At 33.5% G+C, this 24,050-nt stretch overlaps 1 pseudogene; it reads left to right on the top strand.

Annotated features, from left to right (window-relative positions):
• The first annotated feature begins 15,558 nt into the window (after positions 1–15,558).
• LOC132254725 (pentatricopeptide repeat-containing protein At1g14470-like) lies at positions 15,559–20,032 on the top strand (annotated as a pseudogene).
• The last annotated feature ends 4,018 nt before the right edge of the window (positions 20,033–24,050 follow it).

Consider the following 24,050-nt stretch of genomic DNA (forward strand, 5'->3'; position numbering starts at 1 on the left):
TAGGATTCCTTAGTCTTTAAGTAAGAACAAAAGGGTGAATAACCCCTTATATATAGTTTGTAATAATCAGGAAAAAGATAAAACTTAGAATAGAACTGGGAGCTTGTTCTCAGGACGTATCCTTTGTAAAGTTTTGGGAAGGAAGTAAAACACAGAGCACTTGCTCTGCTTTATATATATATTTTTGTTTTCTCATTATTTTTCTTTCTAGCCAATCAAACTCTGAGGATTTTTCCTTAGAGGATGAGAGGCTAGGCTCTTCGTCTCTTGGAGTGAAGAAAGCTGGGTAAGTTTCCACATGCATAAATTGGAAATTTTGTTGTTTTAGTTTTTAATGAAGAAAAAGTGTGACACGTTAATGGTTTTTATCTTTTTAGTTAACTTAAAACGCCTTTAAATCACCTGGGCCAACACTTGGTAAGGCAAGTGATCTCCATCCATTGAGATACACTAGTTTATCTCTTGCGAGCCTTTGGGAGGTGGTTTGAAGGTAGGATTTTCTACAATAGCCAACACTTGGTAAGCTTTTGGACTCCACGGAGACATCCATTAGTTATCTCTTGCGAGCTTGTAAAGGCAAATCCAAGGTTAAAGATCACCTTGAATGGCAAGTGCTAGGTGAGAGGTATGAGCCATTGCAAGGTGCATTAGTGAGAGGGATTTAGTGTTTGAACCCATTAAGGGGAAGCATCTATACAAAACCGGTTAGAGAATTAACTATATGTTAATTCTCTAATGCAAGGAAAAGAAACAAGTGACCGGAACTCCCTTTTTGTACAAGGAATCTGAACCCAGTGATCTAAACTCCAAGAAACACTTTTCTTTGTAAGTAAAATCAATTACTATTTTTGGTTAGTTTAAAACCAAACCTTTTTCAACTAAAGTTTATGTTTTCTTTTAAATCTAACCTTGAAATGAAAAGGAACCAATTCAGCTTTGAATTGATATCAATTGTGAAGTGAAAACCCATCCCAGTGAACGGTCCTAGAGCCACTATGCTATTGTAGCTTTGTCTTTGCTACCCTAGTTCATGGTGTAATAGGTTATAAATTTTGTTGATTGCTCCCGTCTGAGGACTGAAATCAAGACACCAGCTGAATGAATCAACTGAGACACCGACTGGGAACGTATCAAATGGTTAAGTGAGGAATTTACAATATCACCAAGTTTAGAATAAAGAAAGAAAAAGTTTGTTTTTCATGCACCCTAATATTCTCAAACTTAACAGCAAGTATTTTCCACTTAGAAATCTTTATAGTAGATGTACCTTCATGAATGGCTTGAAGAATATCCCATGCTTCCTTTGAATATTTGTAATTTGCTATCTTGCAAAACTCATGTGGACAAACTCCATTAAAAATACTAAATAAAGCCCTAGCATTGGCTTCACTACCTTCATTATTGGCTTTGTCCCATTCATGTTAAGGTTTACATTCTCATGTTGATCTTCCTATAGCATCAAGGATTAATTGTGGTCCCCAACCATATTTAATTGAATTTCATACCCTTTTGCCTTGCATTTTAAGGAAAAACATCATATGTGTTTTCCAATGGGAGTAATTATTCCTATCAAAATAGGGAGAACTATTCAAAGGAGCACCTCTTTTATATTGTTTCATATTGGACTAATAGGATCAATAAAATTTTGATTTACAATATAAATAATAAAAATTAAATCTCTAATCAATATGATAAAGAATCGATTTTTTATCTTGCTCTAATACCAAGTGAAAAATGGGTATTGCTTTGAATACCACTTGAATAATAATCGAAAATCCAATAGGAAACTGTTGGGATTGAGCTCCAAAAAGCAAGACATGATGTAACAAAGTTAGACTTAACTATCTCTTGCTATCCCCTTGGTATATTGACATTGATTTGAGTATTCAATCCATGTCTCTTACATGGTATATGATTTGGGTGTATTAAGAGTTGCACCGAAGATATAAGTCATAGGTTCCTTGTAAGGAGATAGATTGTCCATAATTGGTTCATAGATTTGGTCAATCTAGTTGAGATTATAGTGCACCACCTCCTAATTGAAGGGATGGCTTCTCTTGGCCGTCAAGATGGGTTTCTTATGGTGAGTGTGCTAGTGTATGTGGTGCACACTAGACAGGACCTACGGTGAATCTTGATGCAAGGCTATCAATTGCTATGATTTACCAAGCTATTATATTGCATGGACTCTCAAACTTGAGAGGATATTAAGCATGTGACAAAATCAATAGGAAGCTTTGATCTATGGGTGAGACCCTAAAGTGGTCATATATCCATATGGATTAGGTTACTATTGATGGAGGCTGGTGGCAACAAATATTCTCAATAGAAGCACCATGATATCTCATGGGATTGAGACAGTGTGTCCCCTTAGGTGATCCAAAGGACATGCGATCTTGAAATCTATGGCCATAGTAATTCCTTTAGTGGAATTTGACATATGCTCCTTAGAGCTAGAGTATGTTAGATGATCACATAATAAGTGGGATCTGTAACTCAAGGATTTGAGAGGTAATCTTGATAGGTGATAGCACTACCTTGTTAGATTACAGACACTAGTTCATAGGGAGTCTACATGCAGTGGATAGTAGGTCACAGACCTGAACACTTGGTGTCTCATTATAATATACATAGGATACTGGAGTATAGTTGACCCTTTGTAGTGGGATGTTGAGTCAATTTTAGAATTTCATTATGAGGGAGCCAATACTCCTATGGGTCCCAATGGTCCCCACTCTGAACTCATATTCCTTGATGACACGATTCATGAGGGTTAGATGGGTTTTAAGTTCACTTTTGTGCATAAGAGCGTTTTGGTAACTACGCAAAGTTGCATAGGGATAAGTGAGTGGCATCTTTGGATTAGGCTAATAGATTAATTAAGGCCTTGTGTGGTTAATTAATCACTTAGCAACCTTTTTGGGCTATATTAAGTGACCCAAGCCCATGGTGGGCTTAACTCACTTAAGCCCAATAGAAAACCTATAAATACCCCTTTAGGGGTTAGGATTCTATGTCTTGCTAATATTCCCTCTAGTTTAGAGAGAGAACCCTAACCTCCACCCTTGAGATCTCCACCATCTTAGTGCTTAGGCACAAGGAAGAGTCATCGGGCAGAAGATCATGGTGTTTACAAGATCTACTATGACTTTGGAGTTATCTATATCGATTGGAATTGATCTAGGAACATTCAGATCAAAGGTATGTGGTTTTATTTTCTAGATCTATGTTTTCTATGGTATTCTTATTGTTTTTGAATACTTGTTTATCCACTGTGATCGATTTAGAGAGCCTAGGATAGATTTGTATGCACTCTACATGATCCAAGGTATGTGAACACAGTAATCCGGGGTTTCCAATAGGAACACCCAAAGGGAGAGGGAGGGGGAGTAAATGAGTGATTTAAAATTTTATAACAATATTAATTTGTAAATCATAACCAACTTTTCTTACTCCAATATATAACAGGGATATCCTAAATAACTAAATAAATTATCCCTAAAGTTTTTAAGTATACAAAAATATAATTTTTAGTTTTTAGGGATACCTTGTAGTTGGTTATGGATAAAAATAATTTAATTATTAATATCCAAACAATATCCTAAGAGATGTTAGAGATAAAAATAATCAAGTATAAGGAGAACAACCATAACCACCAAGATAACCACCCTAATAACCTCAATAGTAATCCCAACCAACCAAACAACCTAATCAAGTAATACATGCAGGAATAAATAGATATGTACTTTTTAGGAAAACCCTACAAGATATTAGGAATAATCAATTTAATTTATTCTAGGTAATTCAAACAAATATTAAATATAAGAGATATAGATAACAAGGTACAAGATTTTTACGTGGAAAACCCCCACAAACTGTGGAGATAAAAAATCACGAGGTCTAAGACCTATTCATCAAAATCCACTATTAGAAATCAAGTTACACAAATTTACCTAGTAGTTTTACCCTAAAGGCTTACTCTCCAACACCTACAACTTGATCCACGTCCGCGATGTAGCAACTCCCTATTGTTCCTTAATAGATCCTTTGGCCACTTCGAAGGGATTAAGGTCTTCAACCAACGATTCAAAGATTCAAATCCTTGAATGAGAGATCAGGAATGATGTGGAAATAAGATTTTTCTGACAAGAAGTCCCTCTTTAAGGAATGAGAGGTCTCAATGAAGTATTTTGAATCTCTCTAAAAATCTCCACACGATCACTCTAGGATCTCTAACACTCAAGGGGTTACAAAAGAGGTATTTACAGGCAAAAACCATAAGAGTTTTGGTATCTTAAATTTTCAAATTAGAATTTGAGTGAAATTCATCCAAAATACGTTTCTAATCTCGGTAGGACTAACATGATTACTTGAGTGAACTTAGAGCACTTGAGAACTTCACTTGATCAGTTCCTACCACTTGAGCAGGCAAACCGCTTAAGTGGGATTAATCGCTTGAGCGACCCTTGCTTCTTAAAAAATCATTTTAAGTCGGAAAAATGATATCAAACCTTATTATACCTTAAATAAGCCTTTATATGCCATAAACTAAACCTTTTTAAATGTACTTGTGACTTCCCAGTTGGACGAACAACAATCCTTGATCTTCAATGGAGAGCAAGTCATTATCTAAAAAGATTTCTATGACCAAACATTAATTGGAACAAAATTTCCAAAAAATACATAAGCTCAAGGTCCTAACATATTTAATGCTCAATCATGCAAGTAGTATGTTGTTGTTCATATTGAATATCAGAGGTACATAATATATATATATATATATATATATATATATTGTGATTGAGCCCCTAAAAGCAAGGCGTGATGTGACAAAGTTAGACTTAACTATCCCTTTGCTATCCTTTTGGTGTATTGACATTGATTTGAGCATTCAACCCATGACTTGGGTGCATTAGGAGTTGCACAAAAGATATAAGCTATGGGTTCCTTGTAAGTAGATAACTGTCTACAATTGATTTATGGATTTGGGTAATCCAGTAAAGACTATAGTGCACCACCTACTAATTGGAGGGATGACCTGTCTTAGCTGTCGGGATGGGTTTCCCATGGTGAGTGCACTAGTGTATGTGATTCACACTGGACAAGACCTATAATGAATCATGACACAAGGCTATCAATTGTCATGATTCACCAAGGTACTATACTGCATGGACTCTCAACCTTGAGAGGATATTAAGCCTATGCCAAAATCAATACGAGGCTTTGACCTATGGGAGAAACCCTAAAGTGGTCATATATCCCTATGGATTGGGTCATTGTTGATAGAGAATGGTGGCAACAGGTATTCTCAATATAGGCACCATGATATCTCATGGAATTGAGACACTGTGTCCCCTTGGGTGATCCAAAGGACATGTGATCATGAAATTTATAGCCATAGTAATTCCTTTAGTGGAATTTGATATATGCTCCTTAGAGGTAGAATATGTCAGTTGATCACACGATAAGTGACATCTGTAACTCAAGGATTTAAGAGGTAATCTTAATAGGTGATAGCATTACCTTGTTAGATTATGGACACTGGTTCATGAGGAGTCTGCATGCAGTGGATAGTAGGTCATAGACCCTTATGGATTGGGTCACTTTAGACGAAGCTTAGGGTCTATGACCTACTATCTACTGCATGCAGACTCTCTATCAGCTGTTATCTATAATTTAACAAGGTGGTATTATCACCTATCAAGATTACCTCTCCAATCTTTAAGTTATAGATCGTACTTATTATGTGATCCATTGACATACTCTAGCTCTAAGGAGCCTATGTTAAATTTCTGCTAAAGGAAATGCTATGACCATAGTATTCTAGATCATATGTCCTTTGGATCACCCAAGGGGACACATTGTCTCAATCCATGAGATATCATGGTGCCTCTATTGAGAATACCTATTGCAACTAATCTCCATTAATAGTGACCCACTCCATAGGGATATATGACTATTTTAGGGTCCCACCCATAGGTCAAAACCTCCTGTTAACTTTGGCACAAGCTCAATATCCTCTCAAGGTTGAGAGTTCATGTAGTATAGTAGCTTAGTGAATCATGACAATTGATAGCCTTGTGTCATGATTTGTTGTAGGTCCTATCCAATGCGCATCACATGCACTAGTACACTTATTATGGGAAAACCATCCTGACAGCCAAGACAAGCTATCCCTCCAATTAGAAGGTAGTGTACTATAGTCTCATATGGATAACCCAAATCCATGAACCAACTATGGACAACTCATCACTCTACAAGGAACCCATGGCTTGGATATTTTGTGCAACACCTAATGTACCCAAGTCATGTACAATGTAAGTGGTGTGGGGCTTGTATGCTCAAATAACCAATTAATACAAATGAGATATTTAAGGGACATATGCTCCTTGGAGCTAGAGTATGTAAATTGATCACATAATAAATGGGATCTGTAACTCAAGGATTTGAGAGGTAATCTTGATAGATGATAACACTACCTTGTTAGATTATGAACACCAGTTCATGGGGAGTCTGCATGTAGTGGATAGCAGGTCACAGACTCGAGCACTTGGTGTCTTGTTGTAATATACATAGGGTACTGGAGTGTAGTTGACTCGTTGTAATGGGATGTTGAGTCAATTTCAGAATTTGATTATGAGGTAGCTAGTACTCTTATGGGTCTTAGTGGTCCCCGCTTGAGCTCATATTCCTTAATGACATGGTTTTTGAGGGTTGGATGTGTTTTTAGTTCACTTTTGTGCATAAGCACATTTTGGTAATTACATAAAATTGCACTAGGATAAGTGAGTGGTATCTCTGGATTAGGCTAATTGATTAATTAGGGTCTTGTATGGTTAATTAATCAATTAGCAACCTTTTAAGGCTAGATTAAGTGACCCAAGCCTATGATGGGCTTAAGTGATAGGAAATTTATAAATACCCCTTTAGGGGTTAGGGTTTCAAGGTCTTACCATTCTCCCCTTCAGTCTAGAGAGAGAACCCTAACCTCCATCCTTGAGATCTCCACCATTTCAATGCCTAGACACAAGGAAGAGTCATCAGTTGGAAGATCTTGGTGTTTACGAGATCCATCATGACTTTAGAGTTATCTACATCGATTGGAATTGATCCAGGAACATTCAGATCAATGGTATTTGACTTTATTCTCTAGATTTATGTTTTCTATCCTATCCATATTATTTTTGAATACCTGTTTATCTACTGCGATAGATTTAGAGAGTCTATGATAGATTTTAATGCACCCTGCATGATCCAGGGCATGGGAACGAAGTAATTCGGGGTTCCCAACAACTGGCATTAGAGCCCTAGGGTAGGTTATAGCATGTTAGATCTGTTATAAGGTGTGTTAACATTGTTTTTCAGGATTGTTTTATTCATCCCATGACCCTAAAGGATGAATGAATGAGATGTTTTTATTCATTTAATTAAATATATCAATATATTTGGATTGATTGATTATAATTGTGATATGATATTTGATTATCACTATAAGAAAAAAAGGGTAATAATGACACTTTTATAAGCGTCAATAAATGTATACGATGACGCTTCTCTAAAGCGTCCTTTTCGCCTCTATCAAGGAATGGGTGCAGGCAACCATGTCGCTTCTAGAAAGTGTCATTGTTGATTGATCTATATTAACACGTTAAAAAACGTCATTATTGATCTACCTATGTTAACACTTACACTAGCGCCAAGGAATGACCAAAATATCATTTGTCTATTTCGACACTAAAAAAAGTGTCATCTTATGTGGATAATAATATTGAAAATCCTCCTATTGAAATGATATATTTTGTATGTCCTGTTATATATAATTTTGGCTGCATGATTATTTATAAAGTACAAAACAATAACTTCAATATTAATAACTACATCTTCCAAAAGAAATTGAATAAATTTGGGAATAATATCATGATAAAGAACTAATGTCTACATAGTTAATTAATACGCAAATTTGTAAATGTATCAAAATATTTACAAGAATATTTTCCAACTTCAACTTATATAAAACAAGTACACATGTACCAAAAACACAAGGTCTCTAAATTCCTTATTAAAAATAATATTACAAGAAGAAGAAGAAGAAGCCAAAAGTATTTATGTTGGTTGCATATCCACTCCTGAACTTGAAATCTTTTACCTGTATACATTTAAAAATAATAATAATAGAAGAAACAAATTATATATGTTTAGTTAATATACATGCAATCAAAGTTAAATTTAAATCCATAAATGGTCCATGAAAGAAGTGCAAATGAGAATAACTTGGTATTTAATGAGATGTTATATATGCTTCAATGAAGATGAAAAATTGTTTAATTTGATACTTGTTTATAAAATATTAATAGACTTCTTAGTTCATTATTAAGTTAAAGGAAACAAGTTAGGCTTTCAATGGTATAAATTCTACAATATGGAATGTAATATAATATTTTCTTATCTATGTCTAACATATGAAACTCATTTCTCATAAATAAATATATGAAGATACCGATAGGTATGGTTTATAATTATTTTCATTCATAAATCATCATATCTAGTAGTATAAGACATTTAATATTAACCACTTGAAAATGCCTTAATTTCTTCTTACAACTTTCCTATATTACCAAATTTAGTTGACTAATAACATTCCATAAGGAAAAAAAGAGTATTAAACTAAAAATTAATAGAGCATAACCAAGGAAATAGAAACCTACAAATCATTGGTTAAATGTCATAATAACAACCATTCTAAAACTTGCCTTTATTTCCAATTCCAAAATTATAACCAAAATATAATAATTAACCCTACACAAAAAAAGCTCTCTACCATCCCTCCATCCAACAACAACCTTTTGATGCAACAACAACCTTTCCAACAACAATAACAATTTCTCCATGTAACAACAACAACAACAATAATTATATTAGTAATAATTTGATTTGTTTAGTGATCCAAACATATAACAAAAACAACTTCTCTATGCAACAACAACAATAATAATGACAACATTGATGATAAAGATATAATAATTTGATTTATTGAGTTCACAAATTACATGCTTCTTCTCCATACAACAATAACAAAAATAACTTCTCCATGTAACAACATTGGTGATGATGTAATAATTTGATTTGTTATATTGAAATAGTTTATGTATAAAACTATTATCTTCTATTACTATGGAGGAAAAAATTACTTATCATGAGATGAGAACATATGAGAATTGTCAAAATGTGATCTACAACTCTTACTGGACTGAAATGAGGGCATCTGCATACATAAGATGGTAAATAAAAAAAATTAGTCCATTCAAGACTTCATTAATAATGAAAATCAAGCATTGTAGATGTTAATTATACCTTCAGGCATGGGTAAGAATTAATTGAGTTACCAACATAACCCACTCAGATCGTACTTCATTAAGCTCAGCTTCACTATACGATTTTTTCCCTTTAAACTAATATATAATTGTACATACATGATGATTAGTTAAGATAACAAAAAATTACTAAGTATAGAAACTAATAAAATTTATTAATGAGTACATACCTTTGTGGATAGGAGGCTTGGATCAACAATTATATCTTTCATGTATCTCATCACATAATAGCCACACTCCACACTACCTAGTTGTCTAGGGCACTATATGCACACATATGAATTTTGGTACCATAAAAACATTAATATCATGATGTTTTATGTCATTATTATCTAAGTGAGAAAACATAAAACCATATTCAAATTTTATGGGTTGATATAAGTGGTCATATGATATATCTTACTCTAAATAACTTACCACTACTTTTACCCATGTCGGCTTCCTCTTTGATGATCTTTGTTTCTCTGGTGGATGAATTCGTAGTGCCCTACATGGAAAAAAAAACATTTTAGATACTATGCACTATATTCAAGTATGGAAATGAAGACACTTACATGTTAACAATTTCCTTAAGATCATCACATGGTTGCTTTTGCATCGGATCAAGGTAGTACACAGTCATTGTCCTCATATCCAATGCTACCAAGACCCAGTGGAAACTACAATAGTACATTAGATATTATTTACTTATTAGCATTGATTAAGTTATTTAACATAAAAAAACTTAATGTTTTTCATAACTTACTCAGGGTTATATGGAATAAAAATGTAGTCAGCACGTTTTGCATGCATTAAACGATTTGCAATCAACCTTGACCTATTTTCCTTTGTTGTCTCACCCATTCCAGCTTTAGAGACTAAAGATGGATTGATAAAAGCAAATCGTTCTGTGAGCCTAGCATCACTTAGCTTTTTCTGCAGGTGCCTGTTTAATTCCACATACCTTGATAAGAAATGAATATTTTACTTTTATATATATATAAAAAAAAAATTAACACACATTAGCAAGTTATAAAATTATTTACCATATATAAAAATCAACACACACTTCCTTAAATGAAGTTATCATATCCATGTCTTCTTTCATAAGGAAGGTCTTAAAACTCTCGCCAAATACATCATTTGGGACCTCACACCTTGTGCTTTCCCCTCATTTAGCATGAGACCTACTAATGCATCAAAATTCTTGATATCTTGAGGGTTTTCACCAACTTTCAATTCATTTTCTGTTGTTTTTTGTCTTTTCCCTTTTTGAGATCCCTATAAAAGAAACCACCATGTTTTCAAATGATATACGTCTCTTTATAAACTATTGCAAATGAAAATAACACACCTTGATGAATTTAGTACTCAAATTGACTAAATGGGTTGGCCATAAAACTTGGTAGCCCACTGCCGCTCCAACTATTGTAGCTTGACCAGGAATAGGAATAGGAAGTGGTGTATTTGACTCATAGGGAGCATCCAAAACAACTAGGTAGTTGGGACCACAATCCATTACAATTGTTCCACCAGCCACTGTATTTTCTCTGGTCCCTACTGCCAACTCACATTTTCTTGCCTTCAAAAGTAAATTAAATTGTTAATTTCAATATAAAAAAAAATCAATAAATGAAGTTTAAAGTGCATTGACTATGTTAGGGCTATATTTAAGACATAAATTTCCATATTTTATAAGTACTAGTTGTAGTGGAATAGAATATTACTAGTATTAATTAGACTATAATAGAATCTACCTAAAATGCAAGTATCAATCTAACAAAAATAGAAGCAATTGGAAGCAATTATTTATGAAAATTATCTAGGAATTTGTTACAATTACGTCATTGAAATAGGAAATGTAAACTGAAAATAACACACCTTCATGTGTGGTTCTATTTTCATAGGTAAGGTCTCCTCCTCAACTTGACGAATTGGTTTCTCCACTACTTCTGGTAGAAGCAATAGTTTTGATTTCATGTTGGAACTACTCACATCGGATTGTGGTGTAGCAACTCCTATTTGAGATAGTCTCGCTAATACATCAGCCTCAAACTTAACTTGACGTTCTTGAGTTGCTTTTAAAATATCCCTCACAACACGTTCTGACATACTATTGAAATATTGTCCAGGTGTGTAGTGCTTCCCTTTAGCCCGAACCCGACCAGTATACTCAGGAGTACCTAGTGCTTGAGAAAGTATGTCATTGCTCCCACTATAGTTTATGCCACTCTCTTGAGATTCTTTCATCAATTCATCCTAAAACAAGATGAAGTTATGAAGTTAACTTTGAAATAGGTAAAATAAAATAAGGTGTTTAAAGATGTGATTTTTGGGTACAAAATGTCTACTTACTATCTTTTCCACTACCGGTATGACCACATCATCATAGCTGCCATCTTTTTTTTGCATTGCCTTCTTCCAAAGTAAACTCCTATCAATGATTTCTGTGGAGCCAGCTTCAATCATCTAATAGAAATGGAAACTTAAAGATAGTTATTAGATGACACATGTGTTTTTATTTTTATTTTTTTGTCAAAAAAGAAACAATTAAGAAAACCATATAAACTATTCATTCATTACTTATACAATCATATAAAATTAAACCATAATAAGAACTAATAAAAACTTACCATCTCTTCCTCAAGTCCAACATACCCTTTTCTACTTAGATGATGATTATATATATGCTTCTTTCTTCTCTATTTTTGTACTTCCCTATATTCCTACAAATTAAAATGGATGGTTAGTATATATATGTGGATGCATGTAGTATGTTTAATGTTAATTGTATTTGTACTTGGAATTTTTCAGACAACCTATTTTTCACAAAAATATTCCAATCTTCATCATCGATAAAATGATATTCAACTGGTGGTTTCTTAAGAAGCTCTGGCTCATCTTTGAAAGGAAGAATATGTTTCACAGTCAACGTGTTCTTAAAAGATCGGAAACATTTTCCCAATGTAAGCATACAATTCCTTCTGCTTTTCTTGTCTAATGTAAAAGCAATCTACAAATTGCAAAGTCATTAGTACCTCCAAATTTTAAAGAAATATAGAGATTGTAGAAAACTTATTTATGTAAAAAAAAAAAAAATGAAGTAACCTCAATAGAGTCCCACAACTTATCCTTCAATTGTTCAGGGACATCTCGCCATGTGTTATATCTTATTGGTACCATCATACGTGCAAATACACCTAAGTAGCTTGTTAGGTGCACAGAAGATTCTCCTACATAGATACCATCAGCATTGTACTTTATGACCAACTTTATCCCTCTATTCCTATTCCTTATAATCATGGATTTCCTTGTTGTCCCTCTATATTTTTTTTTTTGTAGGGGGTTTTCTCTTCCTTTGAATCCATGCCTATAATACATAAATGACAAATGATAAGTAAACCCATTAATTGCAAGTAAAATTGAATTTTTTATAACATGCACTCATATTAGTAGCATGAACATACTAGGAATATTTTACATGCTAGATAACAACATTCACATGTTGTCATGAAATATTTAAAATAAATAATAATAAATAACTTACTAGAAAATCCTCACCAAACTTTTTTCTTATGGAACTAGAAATCATAAGCTTTGAGCTAAGACAAATTGATATCCTTGTATTACCCTTTAGATCACTCTAAGATATGTGCATAATAATAATCATGAAATAGGGAATCAATAAATTTATAGACATGATGAATTTAATGACATTAGAAAATAAATAAACTATTTACTGAAATGCAGAATTTCAATATTAACAAGTTAATGGGATAGTTGCAACCTTCACAACAAAACAACAAGGTCCTAAATTTAGTTACATAGAAGATTTGTTATCAATCCAGAATCCCTCACAGTCTCCTCGAATGCAAATGACATCAGAGTCATCCATTGTATCAAATGATTCAACTTGTGGCAAGGTGGTAATGAGAGGATGGTGTTCAATAGAATTATCCATAAAGTCATCAGAATCCTCTGCTGAAATGGAGAAGTCCCTTTGAGGAGTTGACAAAACAACTGACCATCTTAGATCAAGTTGGTCTTGTACATAGAACACTTGCTTGGCTTAGGAGGCTAAAAATGAATGGATCTAATTTATGAGCCATCTTAGTGAAGTCAACTAATGTCAGCCCAAACTCATCAACTTTGATGCCGTTCTTATTATCAACCCAATTGCATTTGAAAACTAGAATCCTAAACATGGTATAATCAAGATCCCAGATCTCAGTAATAATACCATAGAAACATAGCTCACCAAATACTAGATTTTTATCCTTGGCACTAGAAATTTGCATTGTTGTTGCTACAATGCTGACTCCACTATTCTAGGTAACTCGTAATTCATCACGGTCTTTTGTATTGTAGTGACACCCATTTATAACATAGCCATGATACTTGGACACATAGTGGGTAGGACCATGTGCTATCCATCTTAGGGTTTCAGATATAGGTTCTTTGTCAGCAATGGAAACTTCTACCTGTTTCAATGGGCCATAGTTATTAATATTTTTTTATGATTTGTGCTAAGAATGGTGCAACTTTTACAATAAATTCAATACCTTTTTTCGTAACCAATGAGTGAATGTTCGCATGTGTTCTTCTTGTAGCCATTTTTGTCTCTTAGATTGACGAGGATTGTTCAATTTCAACCATTTCATGTGTTCTCTATAAGATATGTATAAGAAAGTAACAATAAGTTTCCAAATTTAGTTTAAGTAATCTACACATAAAATCAAAATAGTTGACCCTTACTCGATATAAGGTTGGATGATAGTTGTATTTTCTAACACATAATGATGTGCTTGCAACAACAAATTAGAATCAACTTCGGTGATATGACCTCCAGGAATAGGTGCCCCAACTTTATGGTCAACATTAGTGCTACTAGGAACCCCAATTGCATCCACATTTGATAAGTACTCTGTACAAATTCAATAGCTTCCTCTGCAATGTAGCATTCAACAATGCAACCTTCAGGGTGGTTACGGTTTCGCACAAAACCCTTTAATACTTTCATGAACCTTTCAACTGGTACATCCATCTTAAATAAACCGGTCCATAAAGTCTCACCTCTCTAACAAGATGAACTGTTAAATGAATCATGATATCAAAGAAGGATGGTGGAAAATACTTTTCAAGCAAGCACAATGTCACAACAAGTTCATTTTGTAACTTATCCAATGTAGACACATCAACCACCTTCTTACATAAAGCATTGAAAAAAAAGCTCAATCTAGCAATAGCATGTCGTACATGCTTTGGCAAAAGTGATCGCAATGCCACTAGTAACAATTGTTGCATCAGTGTATGATAATCATGGGACTTCAGGCCATAAAGCTTCAAATCTTCCATTGACACAAGATTTCTAAAGTTTGAGCAATACCCATCAGGAACCTTTAACTTAGCTGAAGTTTGACAAAATACTTTCTTCTCCCTTCTAGACAATGTATAACATGCAGGCGGAAGGTAAGTTCGATTCGATTCAAACCTTGGTGCCAGTTCACACCTTAAGCCCATGTCCATAAGGTCTAGGCGAGAGTTGAGTCCATCTTTTGTCTTCCCTGGGATGTTAAGTAATGTACCAATGACGCTTTCACAAACATTTTTCTCAATGTGCATTACATCCAAATTATGACGAACATGCAAATATCTCCAATACTCAAGTTCGAAGAATATGGACTTTTTCTTCCAATAATTGGCATAAGTCACATTGGATTTATCATGTTTTCCCCCTTTTTTTCCCCCATGAATTACAAATGGCATTCATTTTCAATAGTATTTCATCTCCACTTAATGGTTGTGGAGGTGATCGAAACTCCTGCTCACCATTGAATGCCTTTTTATGTCTTCTAAAAGGATGATTGCATGGAAGAAAACATCTGTGGCCTGTAAATGAGTTCTTTCTCCCATGCAAATTTATGATATTGGACAAGCAAAATATCCTTTGACTGTGCAACCAGATAAGTTTCCCTATGCAGGAAAGTCATTTATTGTCCATAATAGAACAACCCTTAATGTAAAGACTTCTCTTTGATATGCATCATAAGCTTCAACCCCTATCTCCCACAAGGTTTTAAGGTCCTCAATCAATGGTGCTAAATAGATATCTATGTCATTGTCAGGTTGTTGTGGACCCGATATTAACAAAGATAACATCATAAATTTTCTCTTCATGCACAACCACGATGGAAGATTATAAGTGATCATGACAACTGGCCAACAACTATACCTGCTGCTCAAGGAACTATGGGGATTTATGCCATCTGCTGAAATGGCAAGTCTAAGGTTTCTAGGTTCTACAGAAAAATCAGGCCATCTATGGTCAATTACCTTCCATGATGGCGAGTCGGATGGATGACGCATTTTTCCATCAAATTCTCCACCTTGTGCATGCCATATGAGGTCTTTTGCGATTTTTGAGGACTGAAACATTCTTTTAAATTGTGGGATAGGTGGAAAATACCACATCACTTTAGTAGGAACTCCTTTACTCTTTTTGCTTCCTCTTCTATTCACCTTCCACCTTGAAGCTCCACATATAGGACATGAAGATGCATCTTTTAACTCATTCCTAAAAAGTATGCAATCATTGGGACATGCATGTATTTTTTCATATTCCATTCCCAATGCATTCAATGTTTTTTTTGCTTCATACATAAACAATGGCAACTCATTGTTGATAGGCAACATATCACCAAGTAAGCTTAATAGCTCAGAGAAGCTTTTATCAGACCACCCATATCTTCCTTTTAGATTGTATAATTTAACTAAAGCAGATAATTTGGTGAAGTTTTTGCAATTGGGATACAAAGGTTTTTCAGCATCTTCAAGCAACCTTTCAAATAATTTTGGATTAGCCTTACAATCATCTTGTGCAGCTTCAACCATTTCTACTGTATGATCCACATTACCAATATGAATTCTATCAAAACATTCAGCCCTTGTAGTTGGGGGTCCACTACTTAGAGCTGCTTCCCCATGCCAAAACCAAGTATGGTAGCTTTGGTCAATTCCATAAAAGAATAGGTGTTCTCTAATCTTTTGAGGAGTATTGAATATCAAATTTCCACACTGTAGACATGGGCATTTGATGGAGTTTTGATGTGCAGAATTTTGAATTGCAAATGAAATAAAATTTTCAACCCCATCCTCATAGTCTTTTGATCTTCTATCTTTTGACATCCAGGAACGATTCATTTGCCTATAATAGGTGAACTCAATTCCTATATAGCAAACATAAGCAAACAATGGAAATGGAAAAGACTTAGAAACGTTACCTTTAGAAAACACTCAAAACTTTCAGTTTCTCATTTGTGACATCCAAAATTTCTTTTTAATTATCTATGGACAAACAAATAGGATTCAGATGCAATAAAAAATTTGAACTCCATCCTAAAAAAAAATGATTAACAATATGACAATAGAACCTTTTGATGCATGTTTTTATGCCTTTTAACATGTCCAACATCCAAAATCGGGTAGTAGTTCCTATCCCATGTAGGAATAAATAATCCCTATGTGTTAACTGCCAATATACTCAATTTCATTTTGAAGAAATTTTGGCAGCATTTCCCCATAGTTCTCCAAGTACACAAAATGAACAAGGTATAATATGTGACCTTATTCAAATATGCACCCAGAGAACAAGAGGAAATTAAAGACTACCAAAATTTCTAAAAAGTGAATTAAGCACAAGTAATCAACTTCATAGATATTATGTTTTCCTACACTGTCCAATCGGACAATTCAAGCATCATTGCAAAAAAAATATCTTTATCACATTCTAGACAATTTAAAAGTTGTCAACTTGAAAGTGGCTTGGATAAAACCTTTTTCACCTTTGACAACTTAAATGTCTTTAGTGTGTAATAAGAGAAACTTTTTATCTTACAATGATAGTTGAATGGGAACTCTAAGGTTTCATGCATGCATGTTTGATTAAAATTAAAACACAATTACTTATTGAATAATCTAATAATTATAAAACACCTAAAGATGTTCCATAATTATTGGTATATTTCATGTTATCCATTAACCATTAAACAAGATTATTTTAAGAAAGCATACGTATGGCCATGATTTGCGAATCAAGTCACACCAGTCTATGTCATAGCCTTGGGTCAAAATTTGGGCCTTAGTATCAAACTAAGCTGGGGAATAACTTGTAGAATTCAGGTACTCAATAAGATTTAAAAAAAAATTAAAATAACGCCTCCATTATATTCTTCTAACCACCCAAAGCAAAACTGGCATTATAATTAAAATATGTTGGTTTGTATAAGGAAAAATAATGTACCTTCCTTAGTCTGTCTTTGTCTCAAGTCTTGCATCACACACCTCTCACAGTCCAATGTAGCTCACTGTCCCTTAAAATATGTATATGCAAAACAAATAATAAATAAATAAATAACATAAATCCATTAGTAGATATTAACAAATAAATAATAAATAAATTAAAATAAGAAAATAAACTAAGAAAAAAAGACATATAAGTAAGAAAAAAAAGATTTTCACACGTGCAACAATGGTTAGATATTTTTAAAAATTTATAAAATTATTAAAATTAAACTATTTTAGTTATTAATTTTTTTAAAATGGTAATTAATACTCCTATAAAATAAAATATATGCATGGTGAGAAAGCTAAGAAGATTCTTCCTTGTGCCTCTTTTCATTTGAGATTCTGACTTTTGGTGATGACCTAATGGTGGGTGAACCGTGAACCACACTGTCTAACCCGGGTCAAGTTCTTATTTTTTGAAAGATGACTGCAAGATGGGTAGAACTTAAATGAATGAGATAGAAAAGCCTGGTCTAAATTAAGGTGGCTTAACAATATTGTAATCATCTTGGCTAGGTTGTATCATATAGTGAAAAAAACGTTACAGGCTAGGTCTTCAGCATCCAACAATTCCACCCTTTGATTTTTCCAACAAGTTACACCATCTAATAATAATACCTATGATCCTATACCTTAGTTTTGATTCGTTATGTATACAAAGTGTATATAGTTACACTACATTAAAGTTTTTTTTTTTCTCTAAAAAGTAATGAGTGTAAATTTTTAAATTAGGCTAATATTCATTTTTTTTTTCACTTCTTATTTTTTGTTTTGAAAATAGAAAATAGTTACAACTCTTATACAAAATATTTTACTATTTTTTGTTTTTAAAATAGAAAGTTAGAAATTGTATTTTAAAAGCAATATTCTATTTCAATCCACACAAATTATACAAGTTTGGAAATATTCCATTACCATATTTTGAGTAATATTTTGAAAGGGTTAATTTTATTAATTTCCCGTCAAGATTTGACTAAATATAATGGCCTTTATTGGTTTAAAATTCATTAAATACCTCTCTTACTTTGAGTGAGAGTAGAGTTCATCGAAAAAAATAAATAAAAAGAATAGTAAATATGTTTGATAAATTTCAAACTAATGAAGATTAGATATATTTAGCTAAAAACTTAAAGGTGAATGAAATTAATCTTATTTTTAAAAGATAATATATTTTTGAAAGTTTAAAAATATTCAACTACCTTATATTTTTAAAAAAGATTGTAATTTGGAGTATTCTTGAAGCATTGTAAACTACTTATTTTCAATCTATGGCAAAACCTTATGTAACTTTTGGCTATCTCCTCATCCTTAGTAAGAAATTGGAATTTTAATAATTTTGTATTTTGATTTCTCATAATTTAGATCTTTTTCCATAATTATATATCATTTCCTAATTTTATATCTATTATTCTAATTGAAGATTAGTTTAATAAGGAAAGTTCTAGAAATTGGAAAAAAAAAATTCTAAGAAGCTTTTATCCAATAAGGAAGACTTTTATCATTCAAGGGTTCTTATAGAATAAATTTAAGGAAATTAAAATAATTTTTCATAGACTTAGGATCCTATCACAAATTCGATATTAGAGGGGTATGTTCAGAAAGGGGATGTGGAGGAGGCGAGGTTGATATTTGATCAGATGCCAGAAAGGAACATAATTGCTTCCAATTCAATGATTGTATTGCTTGGGAAGATGGGGCAAGTGATGGAGGCATGGAAGTTGTTTAATGAAATGGATGAAAAAGATATGGTTTCTTGGAGTGCATTGATTTCGGGTTATGAGCAAAATGGGATGTACGAAGAGGCTCTGGTTATGTTTATTGAGATGAATGCTAATGGAATGAGGTTGGATGAGGTTGTGGTGGTTAGTGTTCTTTCTGCATGCACTCACTTGTCCATTGTTAAGATAGGGAAGATGATCCATGGATTAGTCATAAGAATGGGGATTGAATCTTATGTGAACCTTCAAAATGCTTTGATTCATATGTATTCTGGTAGTGGGGAAATAATGGATGCAGAAAAATTGTTCAATGGAAGCCACAACTTGGACTAGATATCTTGGAACTCCATGATATCTGGGTACATGAAATGTGGGTCAGTCGAAAAGGCCAGGGCATTGTTTGATGTCATGCCAGAGAAGGATATTGTGTCATGGAGTGCAGTGATATCGGGTTATGCCCAACATGACTGATTCTCGGAGACTTTGGCATTGTTCCATGAGATGTAGCTAGGACAAATAAAGCTTGATGAGACAATTTTGGTGAGCATCATCTCAGCTTGCACCCACTTAGCTGCCCTTGATCAAGGCAAGGGCCCGCGAAGCATCGGGCAACAATACTGATGACAATGAAGCCAAGGAGAGGGAACTAGAAAACATTATGGCAATGTGGAAGAGAGCAGCACAAGTAGGAGAGAGATGAGAAGAATGAAAGGTTAACTCAGTTCCGAATGTCAAAAAAAATGCCAGTAAGCTAGAAAAGAACATCATGGTGCTTATAACAGGTTGACCAATGATAATAGGAGGAACCAAACTCTTGAAATGGAAAGCAAAGAATTGATGATAGGTGATAGAGAACCTAAGAAAGCGCAGTCATCCTGTATCGATACGTCCAGATTGTACAAGTCTTGCCTCTCCAGTCATCAGTCATCGTTCATGATTCTGTAGGAGGGACGAGGTGGACCAAACTAGGCAAGATCGCAGGCTTGCATTGAGCCATAGTTACCTTCAGCCGGATGGGCCCAAATCTAGCCACATCCAAAAGAACATACCAAACCCAGTCCAAATTCCTACATCCTAAAGTAAAATTTAAATTGTGGAAAGTCTACAGTCTATTTCCAACCGAGCCAAGCCCATATATTTTGGACCTGGTGCCTCAACCCTTGACTGCCGAACAACTAAGAATCAGACCCAAGCCCACCAGAGAAATTTTTAAAACATGTCTCTTCCAAACACATCATTTTTGCCAGTTGTTCCCCTCTCAATACCATTTAAAAAATCCCCCATTCTGCAGCTTTCTCAACTGCTGCAGCCTCACTTGTCTTTTCCTTGGTGTACGAACACGGCATGTCCATACCTACAGACAGTAGAGGCTGCACCTCCTTTAGCCCTAACCTCCATCCCGATCACCATGCTCGCTGCTGCATCTCCTTATCACTACACAAAGCAAAAACAGGGTGGCACTTCCCACCACAATTGAAAGGAGAAGCTGGAACAACCTACCACAACTTGCAACGCACCAGGCATACTACTTCTATAGATGTTATTTACACCAACCATTTGGTTATTTACAATAAGAACAAAAATGCTCTGTATTTATTTGGGATACCATTTCCCTGATTTTTTCCTCCCAAATTAATTTCCTCATCTATGAAACAATAATATCAGATATTTGGAACAATGAAAACCCTTCCATTTGTCTTTATTTGAACTAATCTATTCAAGTATGAGGAAAACAACATTAGTTGAGAAAGAGATTTACCTTAACTATGATGCTCTATAGTTGATTTTCACAATGGTAACCTCTCATGCATGAAAGTTAGACATGGCCATTCCAACGGATTAGGGCATTTTAGTGGTGGACTTTGCAAGGGGAATGGATTTTGGCAACTGATGTGGAGTGAAATGACTTTGCAAGGGGAATGGATTAGGGAATTTTAGTGGTGGACTTAGTGAGAGCTATAAGGTTTCGGGGTTTCTTCAGTTCTGAAATGGTGGAGGGAATGTTTGGAGGGCACTCGTACGTAGAAAGGGAAAAGCTTTTAATTAATATATATTCAGAACATATATATATATATATATATATATATATATATATATATATATATATATTATTTAATGTCACTCCATGAAATATCACAACTATGACACTTCTATAAAGTGTCATGACATAACTAGTTATTCTTATAATTAAAGGCCTTATCAAACAATGATACTTTAAATAAGTGCCATGAAATAAAAAAAACTACTATAAAAAATGACCCCTTTAGAAAAACGCCATTGTATATCCCAATATAATGATACTTTATGAAAGCGCCAAGGATTAAAGCTATGACACTACTATAAAGTGTCATGACATAACTAGTTATTCTTATATAAAGGCCACATCAAACAATGATACTTTAAATAAGCACCATGAAATAAAAAAACTACAATAAAAAATGACCCTTTTGGTAAAACGCCATTGTATATCCCAATATAATGATACCTTATGAAAGCGCCAAGGATTAAAGCGTCATAATTTTCTATTTTTGTAGTAGTGTATTATTCGCTAGATTGGGTTGTACACCCCATAAGGTGTATAGGATTTTTATTTGGTTGTAAAAATCTTTGTTTTTCAATAGATGAGTTGTAAGCTTCATTAAAAGAGCATAGAAATTTTCATTGTTGTAAAAATTTCAATTTTTTATATCCATCTATTGTGACCCAAGAGAAAAGAAGGAACCTTGAAAGTTCTTTTTGAGATTCTATGGTGGTTAAAGAAAAAATAAGCATTTTTGGAATTTCTTGGTTTGAGATCCATGGCAGCATAGTGATGTTGACTTAAACTAAAAATTAGGATTACCTCCTAGTAGTTTCTTAGGGCAAGCCACATATGGATTTAAAGCTTAAGAAGTTGTGAATCCAATGCTTTAAACATATCATAATTATGAAGGAGATATGGCCGATTGAAACAAGGTTGTGCAAAGTGCATGGTAGCACAATGATGTCAACTTTGATCCAAAATTGCGGCTACTTCCAATAAGTTTCCTGGGGCAAGTCACCTATGGTTTTGAATCTTAGAAAGTCAAGAATCCAATTATTCTTCAAACAAATTGTAATTCAGAGTTGAAACAAGAGAGATATGGTTAATCGAAGCAATGTTGTGTAAGGAGCATGCTGTTATAGGATTGCATACGGGTCCAATTCCTTTTAGTTGTTTGGTTTGAATTTTGGGCCTCTCCTTGGACGTAATTTTTTGTGGAAATTAGGCCTTTTAGGTTTTCTATTTTCACTAACCTTATTTTTGGTTGCAGGGCTATTTTTTGGTAATTTGGATTTTTTTTCCAAATTTTAATTACCAAATATGCAATAGGATTCCTCCGAGCCATGAGAAATTTTCTATTTAATTACTCCCTTATTTTTATTGTATGCTCTTGTTTAATTGCATACGCGGCCTCAAGATATTTTGGTATTCTTAATTGGAAATGAATTTTTATGTTTTTTTTCAAAATATGAAAACTTATTTAAATTGGAATGTGCATGGTTAGGAATTTTTTTTTCTTTTTAAGAAAAGATAAGTTGGAAAAAGGATTAAGAGCTTTCTTAACTTTAATTGTTAAAGACTTTAATTTTATTTAAAAAATCTTCTCAAATATTTGAGATCTCTAAGAATAAAATCTTTCTTTTAAGAAAAAGCTCTTGTTTTCCCAAATCTTTATAAAATAGTATTTTTCCTATTTTGCATAGGATTTTGACTTAAAGAAAATAAGTTAATTTTTGGAATTCATGATAGATAATTTATAATTAAGAATGGTTGCCAAAATAAGCATTAGAACCCAAAGAAACATTTTTTTATGTTCTATTTAGGCCAACTTCTATATACTCTAGAGCACTTTGCAAAATTAAATTATTTTTTGATCTTTTTAATTTAAATGAATATTTTTCTCTATATTATTGACTTATTGAAATTGAATTTTGACACATAGAATATTAGAAAATATGCTTTCTTGAGGGAGATATGATTTTTCAAAGTTGTACCTACTATACATGATGGATTCTGGACATCTCATTAATTTGAGTGTTTAAAAAAAATACTTTTGAGTGCTAAATGACTCTAGATTTATTTTTTCTATAAACTAGACACCTTAAAGGACATGTATGATTTTTTTTATGATTTTAGGAGGCCTATGAATATTTTTACAAATTCAATGTATGCACGTTACCGTTTTCTGCCCATTTCAAGACTTCCTATAACTTTTGGGTGTTTTTGCTTAAATATGTAATATGAATGGGTGTTTGGGCTTTTTTATGTTGTTCTAGACATGTAGGAGTTGTTTCCTGAAAATATTTGTAATTAAATTCCACTCCAATATATTTTTTTAGGGTTTGTGTCATGATGCTCCCTATTCTGACTACATGCCGATGATCTTGTACTTTGCTTGACTTTGTTATTTATTTTGGGAATTGTTCGACTTATCTTGGCTCGAATTTGGCTTTGGTATTATATATTAGACATAATGAGGATGTTGTATAATTCATTACATAATCAAAAATGTTTCTAGGTATTTAATTAGAATTTTTCTTGTATAAGCTATTATTCCGCCCCTTTGCCGCTTGTCCTATCATGGTCGCTAATTTTGATTTTTTTACTCTCTTGTAC

The sequence above is a fragment of the Vitis vinifera genome, chromosome 12 (genome assembly GCF_030704535.1).
Source record: "Vitis vinifera cultivar Pinot Noir 40024 chromosome 12, ASM3070453v1".
Classification (NCBI taxonomy): domain Eukaryota; kingdom Viridiplantae; phylum Streptophyta; class Magnoliopsida; order Vitales; family Vitaceae; genus Vitis; species Vitis vinifera.